This window comes from Bactrocera neohumeralis, chromosome 3 (assembly GCF_024586455.1).
Source record: "Bactrocera neohumeralis isolate Rockhampton chromosome 3, APGP_CSIRO_Bneo_wtdbg2-racon-allhic-juicebox.fasta_v2, whole genome shotgun sequence".
Taxonomy (NCBI): Eukaryota; Metazoa; Arthropoda; class Insecta; order Diptera; family Tephritidae; genus Bactrocera; species Bactrocera neohumeralis.
This window is the reverse complement of record NC_065920.1, coordinates 38574801-38592634: the sequence shown is the minus strand read 5'-3', so window position 1 is coordinate 38592634 and position 17834 is coordinate 38574801. Positions and strand designations below refer to the sequence as shown.

The 17834-nt window shown below is 33.2% G+C and overlaps 2 long non-coding RNA genes across 3 annotated transcripts; one reads left to right on the top strand and one right to left on the bottom strand.

The window, feature by feature from the left end:
* Positions 1-5320: 5320 nt before the first annotated feature.
* LOC126753493 (uncharacterized) lies at positions 5321-8763 on the bottom strand. 2 transcript variants are annotated; one of them, XR_007666150.1, is made up of 4 exons: positions 8673-8763; positions 6393-6678; positions 6155-6331; positions 5321-6102 (listed from the first exon to the last, which is right to left on the bottom strand). It is a non-coding gene; the product is annotated as an uncharacterized LOC126753493 (long non-coding RNA). The 2 variants fall into 2 exon arrangements; XR_007666149.1 differs by lacking the exon at positions 8673-8763 and having other exon boundaries at positions 6393-6933.
* A 7281-nt stretch (positions 8764-16044) lies between these two features.
* LOC126753500 (uncharacterized) lies at positions 16045-17416 on the top strand. The gene is made up of 3 exons (XR_007666158.1): positions 16045-16146; positions 16497-17268; positions 17332-17416. It is a non-coding gene; the product is annotated as an uncharacterized LOC126753500 (long non-coding RNA).
* The last annotated feature ends 418 nt before the right edge of the window (positions 17417-17834 follow it).

The window sequence follows — 17834 nt, the reverse complement described above, 5'->3', positions numbered from 1 at the left end:
CCTATGCTAATTTTAGTGGAATCATATTTTGCGATTTCATAATTAATTTTTGAATATATTTTTTATTTAATTATAGTACTATATGAAAATTAAAAAAAAAATTATTTTAACTTCAAAAGTTTAAGTAATCAAAATATGAGAAAACAAAAAATTAATATATTCAAAATTTCACGCAGATGTGCCCCCTGATAATAAAAATTTCAATTTGAAGCACAAATATAATACACACTATGAGTAACAAATATAATATAACACTGATGTGGTCAAATATTAATTAATATATTGTAACTATGTACATACATATATTTGATTTCATAATTTTTCAGCCAAAATTAAGCCGACCGACATACAGTCTTAATCTCTTAGTCTCTTAATTACCTCCCCTGTGGATCTACTTGTACAAACAGTACCCGTATGTATTTTTTATTTACAAATATTTGTTGAAACTGCTTTTCTTGATATGAATAATAATACTTTTGCGCTGCTTAATTTTTTTGTACAGCTGGCTTGGTATTTGTACGATGACTTTTTACAAATAATTGTTTTATACTTATGTATATTTAAATATCTTTAATAATTGGTTTATTACTTTATAAAAATATACTAACAATATTAACTTTTTTATTGTATGTTAATATATTTGTTATTAATTTTTGCTTTTTAGGCGGAGGAAATGGATGCATCTTCTTGGTGTATCCGATATACATAACTAATAAAAATTTGCTACACAGGTTTTCAGCAACACGGTTGCTAGTGGAATGTTCGCATTATATACATACATATGTATGTACATAGCTCCGGGAAATTTAATATTTCTAAGTCTCCAACTTTCCTTAATATCGCCGAATTTGTTCTTTTTTTTTTGATAAAATTTTTAATACATATATTTAATAGTAGTAGGCTTGGAGCCCTACGAAAATTTAATGATCCTTTTTTCAGTAGTACGGAACGACATAACTTCTCTTAGCAGCCGAGAATTTTTTTTAAATCATTGAAAGTCAATGATAGCGTAGGTCGTGATATCACGAATACATTTTCATTTATTAAAGGATGGCTTCTAACCATAAAAGGTTTACGACATTTGTGGAAGATCTTGTCCACCAAAGGATTCGCAAATATTAGTACAAGAAATCTTTGTCAAAACAGACTTGAAAATTAGTTCGGACAGATTCGTAGGGGGGAGGAAATAACGTGGGAACTACTCCGTACATGTTCTCATGTCTTTTCCGAAAATATTGGGGCCTTAGGACAGTTAACTATGTGACTAAGGGAAATTGCGAACCTCTGCCTAGGGAAGAATGGGAAGCTTTGAGTTCTAGCGCCCTTTAAAGCGTCTGCAACGACGTTTTGATTAATGATATTTCCTAGCAAACCTCTCAAAGTTTGCCAAGACCACCCTTAAAACCACTTCAAAATATTGAAATCGCGGACATTGATTTAAGTGAAAGTTTTTTCTTGAAACCAAATTCATTTGTTTATTTTTGCGGCTATATGTATTCAAAGGTTTTAAAACTTCATAGTTGTTTGAGTCCGATTCCTCATTTCGAAGAAGAAACTGATTCTCGTTTTCTTTTTTCTATGGAAAAATAATAGAATATAACGACTGCAGTCTGGTCAAACCACCTGCAGACTTTATAAACTTCCTCGAAAAAATAGAAGAAATATTTTGCGAGAATTTTGATTCTTGCTGTCATGTTCGTGGGTTTTCAAAATGTTTATTTGAAAAAATGCGACACATAGAGCCGTTTATTGCTGTGCTAATTCTCAGCCAGACGTTCTTAAATGCCTTTTCATTAGGATAAGAACGTATTTTTCAATAAAAATTTTTAATAAACAGACGAGCGCAACTGCTTTCAAGCATGTGAAATTTTTATGTGTTGCACACATGTAAAATTTGTCTGAAGTCCTTTGTCCGGGTGTTTGTCTGAAAAAAATCTTCATTGGTTGTCCGAGTTCTAAATTATTAACATAATTTAATTTTGATATTTTGAAGTGCTCAATTAAATATTACGATAGGAATGCACACTCGTATATTCTTGCTATTAGGCACATTCCACATTTTTTATCGATAGGACGCTCCCATTCTCACCACATATCATTTGAAATTTTTCAGGCTTTTGTTAGATCTCCACTGTTGGCATATGTACATACATATTATTAAATATTATTATATATGTATGTATTTTTATATATTTTATTATACATTGTTTTTTACTTTTTATTTATTTTCAAAATGAATTGTTTTTGTAAATATTTGTTACTTAGTTTTAAGGTATATCGGTGCAAATAGGCCTCCGGGGGAACCGAACACCCAAAAAAAATCGGTAACGCGCCTAGTTGCATACCTCATGGTGGTGTGGAAAATGCAACATAGACACACAAATACTTATGTAAAAAAAGAAACAATAAATGAAATCTACTGAAATAAAACATTTAGTTACAATTTACTTTTTATTTAGGATTATAATTGTAAAATCTGTAGAAAAAGGGTCTGCCAGTTTTGCTGTTCACAAAGTAAAACTAAATGCAATAATAAAAACAAATAACTGCGATAAGTTATATACTTTCATATTCATAATTCACAAGATGTAAAGACGAATTGTAATTCGCGTAGATGCAAATATTTCTTTTTAAATCGCTGCTTGGCCACAGTATATACAATAGATAACCTTTTCGTGGTAGCTTTCTGAGGGGTGAATAGCGGCCATCTTGGATTTTCAGAGGTAGCAACGCAGTGCTGTATATATTGAGGCAGTAAATACTTAGCAAATTTATTCTATTAAATAACAAAAACTATAAATATTGTTGCTTAATATAAAAGGAAATTATTTATTAATGACACAGTGTAAAGCAAAAGTCTTGATACCCTACCACTTCGAAGACATTTTATAAAATATATCACAAAATTTCTTGAATATTTTCATTTATTATTTAAAATTAAATAAATGCATTTTCTCTCATGTGAAAAATATAAAAAATTAGATTAAAAAGTATTTCATTATTTAAAAAAAAATCAAAAAACCAAGAATATTCTAAAATTCGCACAGCAAAAGTGTTGATACTCCTGCAAAAAAGGAGGAAATGTATAAAAAAAGCTTAATAATAAGTTGACCAAAAATACCTTTAATACTTAGTGGCGTATCCTCGTAATCGAATAACTTCTTTTAATCGGTCAGGCATGGAGTGAATTAATTTTTTTGTGTAATCTGAACTGATATTTTGCCATTCAACTTGGAGCAAGCTTTCAAGTTGATTTTTTGAAGTAATATGGTGTTTCCTTAAGCGGTTTTGTAAATGATCCCATAAATGCTCGATGGGATTGAGATCTGGACTCTGTGGAGGTGTTAATAACAAATGGGTTGTGTATTAACCTCATCTTCACTATGTGAGCAGTATGTTTGGGATCGTTGTCCTGCTGGAAATAAAATCCGCCAGACAATCCCATTTTTTCCGCACTTTGTAATAAATTTTCTTGAAGAACTTTCAAATATACTTTTTTTGTCATAGTTTCATCGATAAAAACAAGGTTGCCAACACCCGATGTGGACATGCAGCCCCATACCATGACACCTCCACCTCCATGCTTGACCGTCTTAATTGTATTTTTTGGGTTTAACTCTTCGTTTGGCTTCCTCCACACTTTAAGTCGCCCGTCATATCCAAAAATATTGTATTTTGATTCGTCGGAAAAAATAATATTATCCCAGAAGTCAAATTCTTTGAGTTTATACGTTTTTGCAAAATCCAGCCGTTTATTTCTATTGACGTCACTGACAAAAGGCTTTTTTCTAGCAATGCATGACTTAAATCCATTTCTATTTATTGATCTGCGAACTGTATCCGATAAAACAATGGTATTTAAAGATGTTTCCAATACAGTTGCTATATTCGGAGCACTTTCGAATGGATTTTTCTTTATTGTTCTCTTAATAAATCGTTCATCTCTCTCATTAAGCTTCCTAGGGCGTCCTGATCTGTGCTTACTTCTGCCGATGTTTTTTCCGATTTCGGCATATGATTTTCCATCTTTATGCATACGTACCACAATTTGTCTCTCCTCTAATGTCAATTCTTTTCGAAACATGATTGCACACGAAAAATGTTTTACTTCGATGCGAATAAATGAACGTACATATGAAGTTATACTGAATATGGTCTGCAAACAATATGTTTTTCCCACACATCACAAGTCAAATATACCGTTATTCTGCGCGCTAGCTACATCGGGGCTCGAGCGTATCAACACTTTTGCTGTATCAACACTTTTGCTTTATCAACTTAATACTTACAGTCACGTTTTTGACTACCGTTATTGATGCAGCAGTCAAATTTTGCTGTTTCCCTTCGATTGTGAATGAGTACAATGTAGATTTTTTAATTATTGCCAAAGTTGCCTAAACTATTTAAATTTGTTTGAAATATCTTAAAAATAAACTGAAAAATGAAAGGGTATCAAGACTTATGCTCTATACTGTATATTTACTAATATTTGATTTAAACGCCATAGTGTGTCATGTTTCGGCCATAAAAATATCATTTACTGATAGTCAGATATTCTTTATGTAGTGAGTTCTTATTAATAAAAAGCAGCCCTGTCCTTAGATTTCTCGGTGGTGAGTTTTCTTCTGAATGTATTTATTTTCAATTGACAGACAGAAAACATAAAACGGTTTGTATTCGTAAGTTTTTGAAATATTATTACCAATAATTTTAATTTGGAAAGAAGATATTTAGGCATTTGAAGCTGAATTTTCAATACATCGTTCTAATTCTCATCCGTATACTATTTTTAATAATTTATTTTTGAATATTTAAGTTTTGCATTTTCCACACCACCCCAGAGGTTTGCAATAAAGCACGTTACAGACTTTTTTTAGGTGTTCGGTTCTCCGGTAGGCCTAAGTATTTTCACCTTAAAATAAACATAATTAATAATTTACATAAAAATTTAAATAAAAATATTGCACAAAATAATTTAATAATTAATAAAGATTTTTAAGCTCTCACAATAGATGCATCCAAAATCCTACAACTCTATTAAATACATACATACATATATTAAAATACAGAAGCTAACTTTTAGAAGGGGAAGGTAGTTACCTATGTGAAATGCTCAAAAATTTGATGTGCCGAAAATGAGGGCTGGCTGCCTGCCTATTAAAAATTCTTAAAGAAAAATAGGTTCTAATTCTTATAAAAAGTATTTTGACACGTCGGGTTGTGAATTTTCGCAGCAATAAAAAGGCTCTACATTTTTTAATATAAACTTTATTAATAACACTAATGCGAATATGTATTATTAAACACTTCAACATTTCTCTTTAAACTCAATTTCCAATTGATGTTTTCTTATAACGGCAAACGAGTCGTCATTTTGTATAAGTCAAACGACAAATTACCACCCAGGATTGTATCCTTCTGCATGCAAAAATTTGGAAATACTTGAAGCGTGTTTAAAAATTGCACAAAAAAACAACTGATTTAACTTTAAATAATAACTAATATCCCAATAAAATTGAACAGATATCCAAAGTAATTCAATATAATCACTTAAATAACGTAAACGCTTGCATTATGTAATATCTTTTAAAGTCTCGGTCATCAAAATTTAAAATTTATAGGTAGTTTAAATGCTAACACAACAACCTGATTACCATGAAAGTAGCAAAAAAAAGTGTAACACAACACCCTAAGATTTTCTAGAGGTGAGTATATGTATGTAAACAAAGAAAAGGTTTATTACTGTATATACTCAGGCTTGGCCACCAACGCCACCAACTTTCATTTGATGAGTGTTGTTTAATATTTGCTTGGTTGTTGTTGTTAGCGTTGTTGCCATTATAGTAGTTTTATGCAAACATACGTAGTTACGTATATACGTATCGATTTTGGTGGAGCTGGTTCCTCCCACTCTTCCAATTCGGCATCATAATATTGCGCAGCACGATATGGTCGCAATTTCCATGGTACTTGCTCTTCCATGGAGGTCAATTGTGCATCCAAACGACTTGGCTTTCAATAGGAAGTTAGGATACAACGCATTTTTAAGTTTTGCGGATAACACGATTGACTGGTTTCAATTAATTCGCTTAACGGGTAACGCTTTGAGTTGAGTGTTTAGCATTATGTAAATTCAATATTGCTCAAAACCTACCCAACAGCTTGATAAACCTGACCAGCAGTATCGGGATCCTTAGCGCAATTGACAATAGCTTGTACAACATCCGAATGTGCTCACCGTAGTATTAGCTCCTCAAAAAGTTGCTTCCACCCTCAAGCACAAAGCTCATTGGTTTGGGACTAGCGTTCTACACCAGCTCCTTTGCTGATTCTATAAAAAAATTAAAAAATCTTCGTAAATCTTTTGAAATAAAGTTTAAATTTTAGCTTACTTAGCAATGCGACGTGCACCTTCCACGAGCACGTCATTGAGTTTAAAATTTTGTCTCGAATTCACGACCAACTAATTTGAAAACTACATTTGAGTACTTCACAGCATCGCGTATCGCTTTTTAATCTCTTAAATCATAAAATTGGAACAGCGCCTGACCCATTACGCAGCAATATTAACAAGGCCATGCTTAGTTATTTCGTACTTTTATTGGAATAAAATATCAGCCGATCTGATGTTTATCGTTCCAAGGGAAATTTGTAAACACTTCTTCCAGATTCAAATAACTAAATAAACCATCGTAAAGCATTTAACCATGAAATAAACTCAAACAAAGGGGATGTTCGAGTCTCAATCACTGCGGCAATGTTGCAAAGCATCATGTTCGACGCAAAAATGTAGCGACTTTTGCAAATGTCAAACGTTCGACCAACTCAAATTTTGACATTTCTTGCGCGCAAAAGTGACAAAATCGGCATCAACAAAATTTATAATCGAAAAAATGAGACAATCGAAATCGCTCTTTATTTTTGTCTATAACTAATTATTATCATTAACTGCATTTCACGAGACATTCGAAAATGTGATAAATATACACACACTGGCCAAAAAAAAGTATTCGGCATATGTATTTTTTTATTTATTTTTGAAATATTTCTTAATATAAACACATAAAGAACCAAAAAACAGTGTTTTTTAAAGCAAACATTTATATGTATAGTCTGTAAGTTGATGAGTTTTGTGATAATCACAACAACAAAATTAAACAGAAACGCACCAAAACTAAATTATCCTGAAAATGAAAGCAAAAAAAATATTCGACAATTACGCAGAAGAGCGAATTCCAATGATTAACGGTGAAAGTTACGATCGGTTTGAATATTTTCTTTAACATTGTTATGCAGCATTCAATTTAGAAGCGGTATTTAAAGTAAATAAGTGAAATGGTAAACATGGGTCGCAAAAAAAAAGAAGTGTCTGAGGAAATCAAAAATCTGATCGTTATACATTTTAAAAGTGGATTAACCGAAACTAAAATAGCCGAACTGGTTGATAGGCCGCGAACAACTGTCCATTATATTATAAAAAATGGAAAGATAAAAAGTCGGTTGAAAATCATCCAAGGTGTGGTCGCCCAAAAGCCTTAACTAAAGCAGACGAACGTTGGTTGGTTCGCCAGGTCAAGAAAGAACCAAAAACAAATGCCACGGTTCTCTCCAAAACTGTTCAAGAAAACCTAAATATAGATGTGACACCCCAAACCATTCGCAATTATTTGAAAATCAATGACTACAGAGGAAGAGTTGCGCGCAAAAAGCCATATATCTCTAAAAAAAATAGATTGGAAAGATTAAGGTTTGCAAAAACGTACACAAATAAGCCCGCCGAATTTTGGAATAAGGTGATATTTGCAGATAAGAGCAAATTCAATCTTTTTGGATGTGATAGTAAAGTTATTGTGTACAGGAAACCCAATACAGAATTGAAAGAGCGAAATACTGTGGCACCTGTGAAACACGGAGGTGGAGGCGTTATGATTTGGGGGTGTATGTCGGCAGCAGGAGTTGGAAATATGGAGCCAATTCGCCAAATCATGGACCACATGCAATACATTGACATTTTGAAGAGAAACTTACGAACTAGTGCAGAAAATCTCGGAATCGGAGCGACTTTTCAGTTTTACCAAGATAACGACCCAAAGCATTCCGCACTAAATACAAAGCTTTGGCTTTTATACAATTGCTTATTATATTTATACTTTCGTACAATTGCCATTTTACGAACAAAACCCAAATGGAACAGATACTAATGGAAGAGTGGTACAATATAGACCCATCCATAACAAGAAAGTTGGTCGAATCAATACCAAGACGTTTAAAAGAAATAGTCCGAAGTAAAGGAAGAGCTACGCGGTATTAAAAAGTAATTTTTTGTTTTCAAACTTGGATTTTACATGAATTGTCGAATATTTTTTTTTGCTTTTATTTTTGGAGTAATTAAGTTTTTGTGCCTTTTTGTTTAGTTTTGTAATTTTTATTATCACAAAACTCATCAATTTACAATTTATTATGGAATATTTTAAAAATACATTAAAATATGCATATGTCGAATACTTTTTTTGGCCAGTGTACATATGTATATCTGGAGGATAAAATCGAATTGTTTTAAAGTTTTGCGATTTCACTATTGCCCTCTTCTTTAAAATTTCGGTCATAAGCCACTTTTTATGCAAAACTTTATTTCCTTGCTTTTTTGTATTTGAGATGCGAACTACACTCACTATCCACCAAGTTATCCACTGTTAAATTAATTAAAAATTCATTTTTAAGACTTCTTAAACTTCAATTCTCCAAAGCACCTGCACGCTGCGCAAAATATTTGTTTAAGTATCAGCTGAGCATCTGCAAAAAAACATCAGGGTTGCAATATTGCCCCAGTTATTTGCTTGCTCGAACCAGGGTTCTCATTTACTACTCCGTAGCAGCAAAATTTCTAAAATTATTGCTATGCTATCGCTACCGCTCTCACTTTGTCGGGAGCCACAGCGTAGCTTTAGCATAACAATGTAAAGTATGTGCTCTACTCTGCTCCGAGTTTTGTTAGGTAAAAAACTATAGCTGGAGCGGGAGCAAAAAATTAAATTCTGCGCTATGCTCTGGCGTAGCGGTAGCAAAAAATTGGGAGCGGTAGCACAGCAGAGCAAATGAAAATTTTCATGTGCTACAGCTCCCGCATGTGTTTGTTGTTTTTTTTTCTTTTTGCTATTAGGTGTTTTAATTTAAGTGCCTAAAAATTATTATTTTCTTCAATCTGGTCATAATGGAAAATGTTATAAAAAACGCTTATTTTGAAGCGCTCTCACACTGGAATAAGTTGGACATCCATTTATTCCTGATATGAACATTTGTAAGAAGGCAGCGACATAGCAATGGCCGGCATGTACACAAAACAACGCAGTTGTCCAGTTTGTATGTACCCAATTTCGTTGTGGCCATACTAATACCTTTCACTTCAATGAAATTTTAATATTTTGTTCAAAGTGAAATTTTTTATGCAAAAAATAAGTAAACAGGGGTCGAATCGTTACATCCGTGCACGGATCGGCAAACATACAAAAGAAAATTACGTGATACGTCAATCGTATGCAGTGATTGGCATTATGACATACGATAGCAAACAGATCGTAATGTATTTTCAATTCACAATAGTTTATAAATTCCACATTGCTTTGGATCGTATTTTTAGGTCACAATAGATGTGGAACTGTCAAAACTTTTGCGAAATTTTCAATAAACTAAAAAAAGTTCATTAAATATCCATCTTTGTTTTTTTATTTGAGCTCAAGTGAAAGTGATGGGGATAAAAAAATAGTGCGGAGATAGCTAAGAGATCGTAGCAATAGCGTAGGTATAAAAAAACCTAATTATGAATCCTTATTAACACAATTTTCTTTGTAGATGTATCGTTGAAGAAAGCATTGGAATCTTAAAAAGACGATAGAGAATTTGAGGATATGGTAAGAGAGAAAGGTATCACCCACAAAAGTGTAAGATTTACTAACGATTGTTAGGCATTACATAAAATCTGCATAAAATTTACTAGTTACGACCCTCAAAATTGCGATTCTTATCACACACAAGAAATGGGCACCGGGGTAGCGAACCGCCTCACCGCAATCGATCAAATTTAATTAAAAAATGTATATGTCCTTTACCTTGTAAATAATTTTATTTTTAATGTCAACTAAAATACAAAAACTTTGTTCATATAAATAATTTTTTTTTAATTTTTAATGAGATATTCCATTCATTGGTTTCTTATTTGTGTTCTTTATTACCAAAAATTATAAAAAAACATAAAATTTAAAAAAATTTGCTCACATTTCCATAAATTTTTCCATTACGATTGGTATTTAGCGTTCGAATGACGATTCGAACGAACGGATACGTTTATATATTCGTTCACGTTTGTCATCATGCCAGATTACGATAGAAGCGTTACGATCACGTACATACATATGTCATAATACGAAAAACAGACTTTTACGTGACGAGTGATACGTTCACGGATGTAACGACCCCAGGTAAATTTATTTGTTTTAAATTATAAATTGTTATTACAAATGATATAACAGAGCTATTATATGTTTTTATTTGTAAAATAACGTCAGGTTTGTTAGAGCTTTGAATAATTTTACGTTTTACATATTAGTGGTATCACCACTCTTCCTCATCTCTCTACTCTCAACTCTAATGTCGTCCTACTGCCGTTGGCAAATATAAAGATAAGTATATTGAAGTTAGCTAGAGCGACAACTGTCGGCCTGCAGTCGTGTAGTCGTGCAGCTGTCAAAATAACTGTGTCCATAAGAACGAGTGTATTTTAATATTTGACAGATGTCGTTTGCAGTCTGTCGCGCTCATTGTGTTCAGCACTTCATTCGTGATCGTACCATCGTAAAGAAGGCTCGTACAACAAGAAGGTGAGTGAATGATTTTTATGTGATTTTGTTAAAACAATTTGCAAATAATTACTTTATTTGTTTTTATAGCATTTGAAATTTATATAATAGTTATATAACTACATGCAAAAGTATAGAAAATAATTTTTTTTTGAAATTAATTGTTTTCTTCATCATCAAGGTCGGAATCAGCTTCGACTTCGCATTCACCTTCTGCTGCTAAATGTTTATAAAAGTTGTGAAAATCCGTGTTGATCAGAGGGAGCATATCCAATAAATCTTGCTTTTTATTTTTTGATATAGTCAACTGAGATGTACATATGTATGTATGTATAGCTCGTCGTCAATTGTGAAATCCACTTTTGTGGACCCCTTGGCTTGATATTTAACTCATGAAATTCCACTTCTGGATTCAAAGACACCTTATACTACAAAACTCCAGGCTTTTGTTTCTCATAGCGCATCCAGCGAACATATTTCCACTCAAATTTGTCACCTGAAATTGAGAAGGTTAAACAAATAATTGATAAACACATTATTATACATGCATGTATGAAGTTCTATATTTACGAATAAAAGAGTTTGAAAAAGTTTAAGTTATAATTTAAAAATTACCTTTTGAGTTTGTCGTTCTCCAAGTGTAATTCGTCTTAAGAAGGGCACTAAAGTCAAAAAACTCTTCCTGCTTCATTTCGTGTACGACGTATTTATTACATATAGCTGCTATAAGGTTGGCCCAGTCATGTGGATGCTGAATGGACCCCGACATATTTTTCTTTTTTTTCTCAATCTGCGCATGTACGGTATCACATTCAAGATAAATTTATGGTCTATAACCGCTATACTGGGATGTTTTTCGATAACTTGTTCAAACATGGCTGAAATATAGGAGTTACGATTTTGTCCCATGAGTCGCTATACATAATGTCATGAGTAATGGTTTCTGGCAAGCTCATCAAACACTTATAAACACAAGAACCAATATCATTTGCTCTACGTTTTGCAATTACTTCATGCCATATGTAACAGTTTGCCATTTTCGTTTCCCCGTCGTGTACTGTTAAATTGAAAGTCCATAATGGACGTTTGTAGAAGAACATAGAAGCACGTAAATGTGGAGTTGGCAAACATTGCTGTAAATCAAAAGAAAACATTTTTATATTTCCATGATTAATGGCAAGCTCTTTGTCAGTTTTTTTGCAGTTATATGCAAAATCTGCCGCATCGTGATGTTCTTTTTGTTGTGTTAAAAGTTGCTTCTTTTCATTTTCGTCCGACGTGTTTTCTACACGGGATTTTAGGATTTCACACGTATTACAAAGATCAACTTGAGGCTCCTTAAACTTTATATTTAACTGACGAAATATTTCCTGATATTTTGATTCTGAAACTGGTTCAGAGTGTTTTTCTTTATACAATCTATATAAGAGAGCAAGGTTGAGGCCACGTTGGAAATACAGCTGACTCGTATGACGACGACTGTTGTGAGACTTTGGTACTTGGGTATACTGTGTATATGTTGAAGCACTTCATTATATTTTTCTGTTGATAGCTTATGATGAGGAGGGTGCTTGCCTCGTCGGTCATTTGCGACACCTCCATCAAAATTGCCTTGGATCTTTTGCCGACATACTGTTTTAATACTTTGATCCGTTTCTCCAAATATTTTTAAAAAAATCACTTTTTGCATACACGAGTTTTCTGTCCATTGATTTCAAAATGATAAAAGTAAACAAACTGTCGATTTCTAGGATTTGAAGCCTTTCTGAGCGTTTCAGTTTTTCTGGACTCAACGATTATCATACGAGCAATATACTGACGCCGCTTGTTATAATCCCCTAGTTCCCAGTATGCTTTGAATATTTTTTTCTGTTGATCCATAGTTATTTTTGTGTTACATTTTGTATAGTAATCCTTCAATTCTTCAGTTTTCTTTGCAGGAATTGTCTTATTCTTCCAAGTAACATATTCTTTTCCCATATTTTTGTTAATTTTATTAGCTTTTTTAACTTTTGTTGACCTTAGGTTATTTAAAAGCAGCTCTTCATTAAATTGTGGTGAAACAGTATCGCTTAGATTTGATTCAATCACACCTTCCATGATTCGGATACTTTCCGATGTAGTATTTAAGCCCGAACTTTCTGACGGTAAATAATCTGAATCGTTGTAATCAGTTTCGTGAAAAATATCTTCTTCCGAGTGGTCACTTTGAATGCTGCTCAGTTGACAAGTATTTACATGTTGCCGTAGCTTTGCAATTTTATCAGTATCGAAAATCGTATCATAGGACGAAGCCTCTCCATTTGGGAGTTCATTTAGCACCTCCCCATCCGCAAAGTTAAATGAATGAACTTTTCTATTATTTTGCACACTTCCACTAGAACACGTATTAGAGAGCATTTTCACTTTCCTGGCTAAAGCCACTAATTTTTTACCTCTTCCCATTTTATCCAATAAATTTTTATTTTAATTTTGGAAGCAACTTAAATTTGATAATTTCACTTTTAATTGTTTGACTAAAGCACTTCTCTGGAAATACGATTTAGCTTTTAGTACTTTTTTTTTAATAAATAACTTGTACCGATACAAGACGTTTTGTCACAATGACACTTGACGACTGAGTGAGTGGTAGCTTAACTTGTTTAAATAAGAAAAGCATTTTTTTGTAGATATGCCTTTGACAAAAAACTTCAATCGAAAGAAGTTAATACTTCTTAATTAATTCTTACCCACTGATTATCTAGTTTTTTACCCGCTCATGGTTGGCAGGGTACTTATGTATGTATGTACATATACATATTTGTGTTACATACATATGTAAGTATGGGTGTACATATACATACATACGTATGTTGCATGTTCACGTGTTGGAAAACCGTCGAATCTATTTGTGTTAGCTAAATACGGATTAACCAAAAATATTGTGAACCAATTGCTAAATTAAATTTAGATTAAAAGTATTGATAATATTGAACATTATTCTTAAAGATTTAAAACTATTTGTTAGAAATTTAAATAAAAAAAACTATTTTTTAAATGAATTATTTTGTATTAACTCTTACCAAATCCAATAGTATGAAAATTTTGTTGAATCGTATTAAAAGTACTTTCCTTTCAAATTCCAATCCAGTGGATTCTTATACCAGCTTTAACGTTTCCGTCTTCGTTCGTACATAATAATTTCATTGCATTAGGGGGTAACAACGTAACAGGGAACAGCCGTAATACAAAAAAAAAATTTAGCCACAGCAACGCGTGACAGGGTCTGCTAGTATATGTACATACATATATGTATATACAATCAAATGTATAGAAGGTTAATTAAAAAATATTAACTGTCAATTAGGGTATGACGATGCACCTATACATTTGTGCACGGTTCCACAGCCAATAAGAAGATGCTGGATTAGCAGCTGCATTTCAAGGCAGGCGACTCTGTTTGGATTCCCTAAAAGGGAAGATGTTCGTCAGAGTTGGGTAAAGTTTTGCAAAATAGTCGTACCGCCTTCCGATTCCTTATTTATTTGTCGCAACCACTTTGACCCTGAGGTTGTCACTAAATTACTAACTTTAAACGCGAATTTCTCAGGAAATCTTACACGTATCTAACCAAGCTTAATTTCAATTCATTATTTATTGAATTCAGTAAGTAAATAACAATATAAATTTTATTTTATTCAAAAAATTATAGTTTAAATTCATTTTATTTGAAAACAATATGAAAAAAGCAACTGCAAAAGTCTGCGTACAGAAAGGTATTATTAAAGAAATTAATGTCCTACGACTCTCTAATATCTAGTGGGATATCCTTTTCTCTTCAGTACTTGAATAAGACGCCTGGGCATTGAATCCACAAGTTTCGCTGTATCTTCTGGCGCAATTTTTCCCCATTCCTGCATCATAATATCCTTAAGCATATTTTTTTATGTTATGGCGTGTTCTCAGATTCAACGCTCAAGCAAGTCCCACAAATGCTCAATGGGATTTAGGTCCGGAGAAACTGGTTTTTTACATTGTACAAAAGCCAGAGCTTGACATTTGCGCAGTATGTTTGGGGTCGTTATCTTGTTGGAACCGAAAATCTTGTTCCATCCCCAGTTGCCGAACACTTTGCAGAAGATTATCTTTCAAAATTTGTATATATAATCTCTGGTCCATTATGGAGTCAATAAATGTAAGTTTTCCAACACCGTTGGTTGCCATACAGCCCCAAACCATAACACCGCTTCCACCATGTTTTACACTTGGTACCATATTCTCTTTTTCATACGCCTTTTCCGCCTTTCTCCATACCAGTCTCTTACCTTATATCCCAAAGATGCTCTCATCCGTAAAAATAATACTATTCCAAAATCCTGGGGGTTTTGAAACGTTTTCATTTGCTAAATCCATGCGCTTCTGTCTATATCTCCGAAATATATGGCTTCTTACGGGCTACTCGGCAATCATATCCAGCTTTTTTTTAAATTGTACGGATTGTATCTTCAGAAACAACTTTCGAATACCCTTGCTCCACCTCTAGTTTCAGTTGATTAGCAGTCATCCTTGGATTTTGTTGAACTAGTTGTACGACACGCTTGTTTTCGCGGTTTGTTAAAAGAGTTGGACGACCAGCACGTGGGTTTGATAAGATGGATCCAGTTGGAATGTAATTAGCTACCACCTTATGTACCGATGAATGAGTTCGGCCTACTATTTTTCCAATTTCCCTTATCGTTTTGCCCTCAACATGTAGTTTTACGATAATTCTTCTTTCATCAGTGCCAATTTCCTTGCCTTTTTTTTCCATGGCTGTTTTAAAATGATCTTACTTCTGCAATCACTTGGAACACAATAAAATAGTTATTCTAAAGTCGCACAAGTGACTGAGAAAAAAGCTAAACTAACGGTAGTTGTTGTTGTTATAGCGGCAGAACTAACGGTAGTCGCAAATTGCTATTCTTGTGCTGCTGTACGCAGAGTTTTGCGTGCATGAATTTTCATGATGTCGACGAATAATTTCCGTTAAAATGGAGATGTATGTATTATGGTTCTAAAAAGGTATGTTTATGCAATATATAGACTTGTGCTCATATAATTAAGTCATTCAGTACTTTTTTTACAACATGTAAAAAAACAAGGTATACTACTTTATGCAACATTCCTAATATTGCGCGAGCAAAAAGTTCCGTTATTCTAAGTACGTCACCGCTTTACATCGCATTCAAGTATTTTCGTTTGGGAGAGTTTTAGTCAATTTTCCATTTGTTGTCAATAAAAGTGTGCTTACATAATTAAGTTCTGTTTAAAACGGGTAAATTTAAATTTTTTCGCCACAATTTACATCAATATTGTTCTTTTTTACTAAATTAGGTTATTTTTAACAAAATTTGTAGTCATCGTCGTCTTGGGCAAGAATAAAAGCTCAACTTAAAGCGAAAGAAAGGTCATATGGGAATGTTTTCAAAAATATCAAAATATTGTCAAAGTTGTAAGTAGATGTTTTAGGATTTTTTTGAGGCAAAACTAATAACGCTGTTCAATTTTATAAAAAAAATAAAACTTTTGAAAATTTACCGCGTGAAAAGCCAAGAAAGACCACCCGCCCTGAGGATAGGGTCTTAGTAAGGCTAAGTAAGTCTGATCCATTTTTAACCTCCACAGAAATTAGGGCTCAATTAGAGGAATACCACGGCGTACAAATATCTGCGCAAACTGTACGAAGACGACCACAAGAAAATTCATTGAATGGCCGTTTATCAAGACGAAAACCTAACGTTTCGAAAAAAATATTGAAAAGCGAAAAGCGTTTGCTAAAGACCATCTCTGGGAGGACTCTAAATTTTGGAATTTGGTGGTTTGGAGTGACGAATCCAAATTTAATGTATTTGGTAATGATGGGAAACCATATTTAAGACGACCCCCTTTGCAAGAACTCAATCCCAAGTACACTAAAAAAACCGTGAAAGATGGTGGTTCATCGGTGATGGTTTGGGGTTGCTTTACGTCATCAGGCGTTGGCCCGATTGTTAAAATAGACGGGAAAATGACAAATGAAATGTACAAAGGAATACTGGAGAACAATTTAGACAGTGGCTATGTGGACAATTTACCGTTAGCTTGGATTTTTCAGCACGATAACGACCCCAAACACTGCTCGCGGGTCGCTAAAACTTGCATACGTAGTCGAAATATTAAAATTCTGGATTGGCCAGCTCAAAGTCCGGACCTAAACACCATAGAAAACCTATGGGGGATTATAAAAAGAGCCGTAGCTGCACGAAAACCTCGCAACAAAGATTCTTTATGGGAAATAATACAGACAGAGTGGTACAAAATAAGTCCCGCTCAATGTGCTACTTTAGTCCAAACAATGCCTTAGCGATGTACTGCAGTGCTACGTAATAAAGGATATCCAACTAAGTATTAGTCTTAGGTAAGGTAAAACTGCAAAAAAATGCCGTATACTTCGAATAACTACTATAACTACTATCTTTAGGTGACTTGATTATATGAACACAACAACTTGGATGTGCTAAGCGATTGAACGCAAAATTTTTATTATTTTAGAAGTTAAATAAAAAATAAGTATTCTGTTTTGAACTGAAATAAATATTTCTTGCATTTTTTGTAAAATTAAGTTACATTCCTGTACCATAGAAGTTGCTTTGAATAAACTTTCGTTCTGTTACTGGCGTGACTTAATTATATGAGCACAAGTGTATATTTTTTTATAAAACAAATTCAAAAGTTTCTGAATACGTATCGTATTTCTTGAGAAATTCGCATTTAAAGTTAAGTTTTCGAATTTTTTAGCGCTGTACGCAGAGTTATGCGGGCAAGTGAACATACTTACATACATGATTTTCATTATATTTCCACAGAAAAACATTGAATAGGGAGCATAGTCTTCAGATGTAAGTAAATCTATGGTTAGTCGTTTATAAACCTTATTAATTTGCTTTTTATTTCGTCCCCTCAATATAACAATAGCGTATGTGC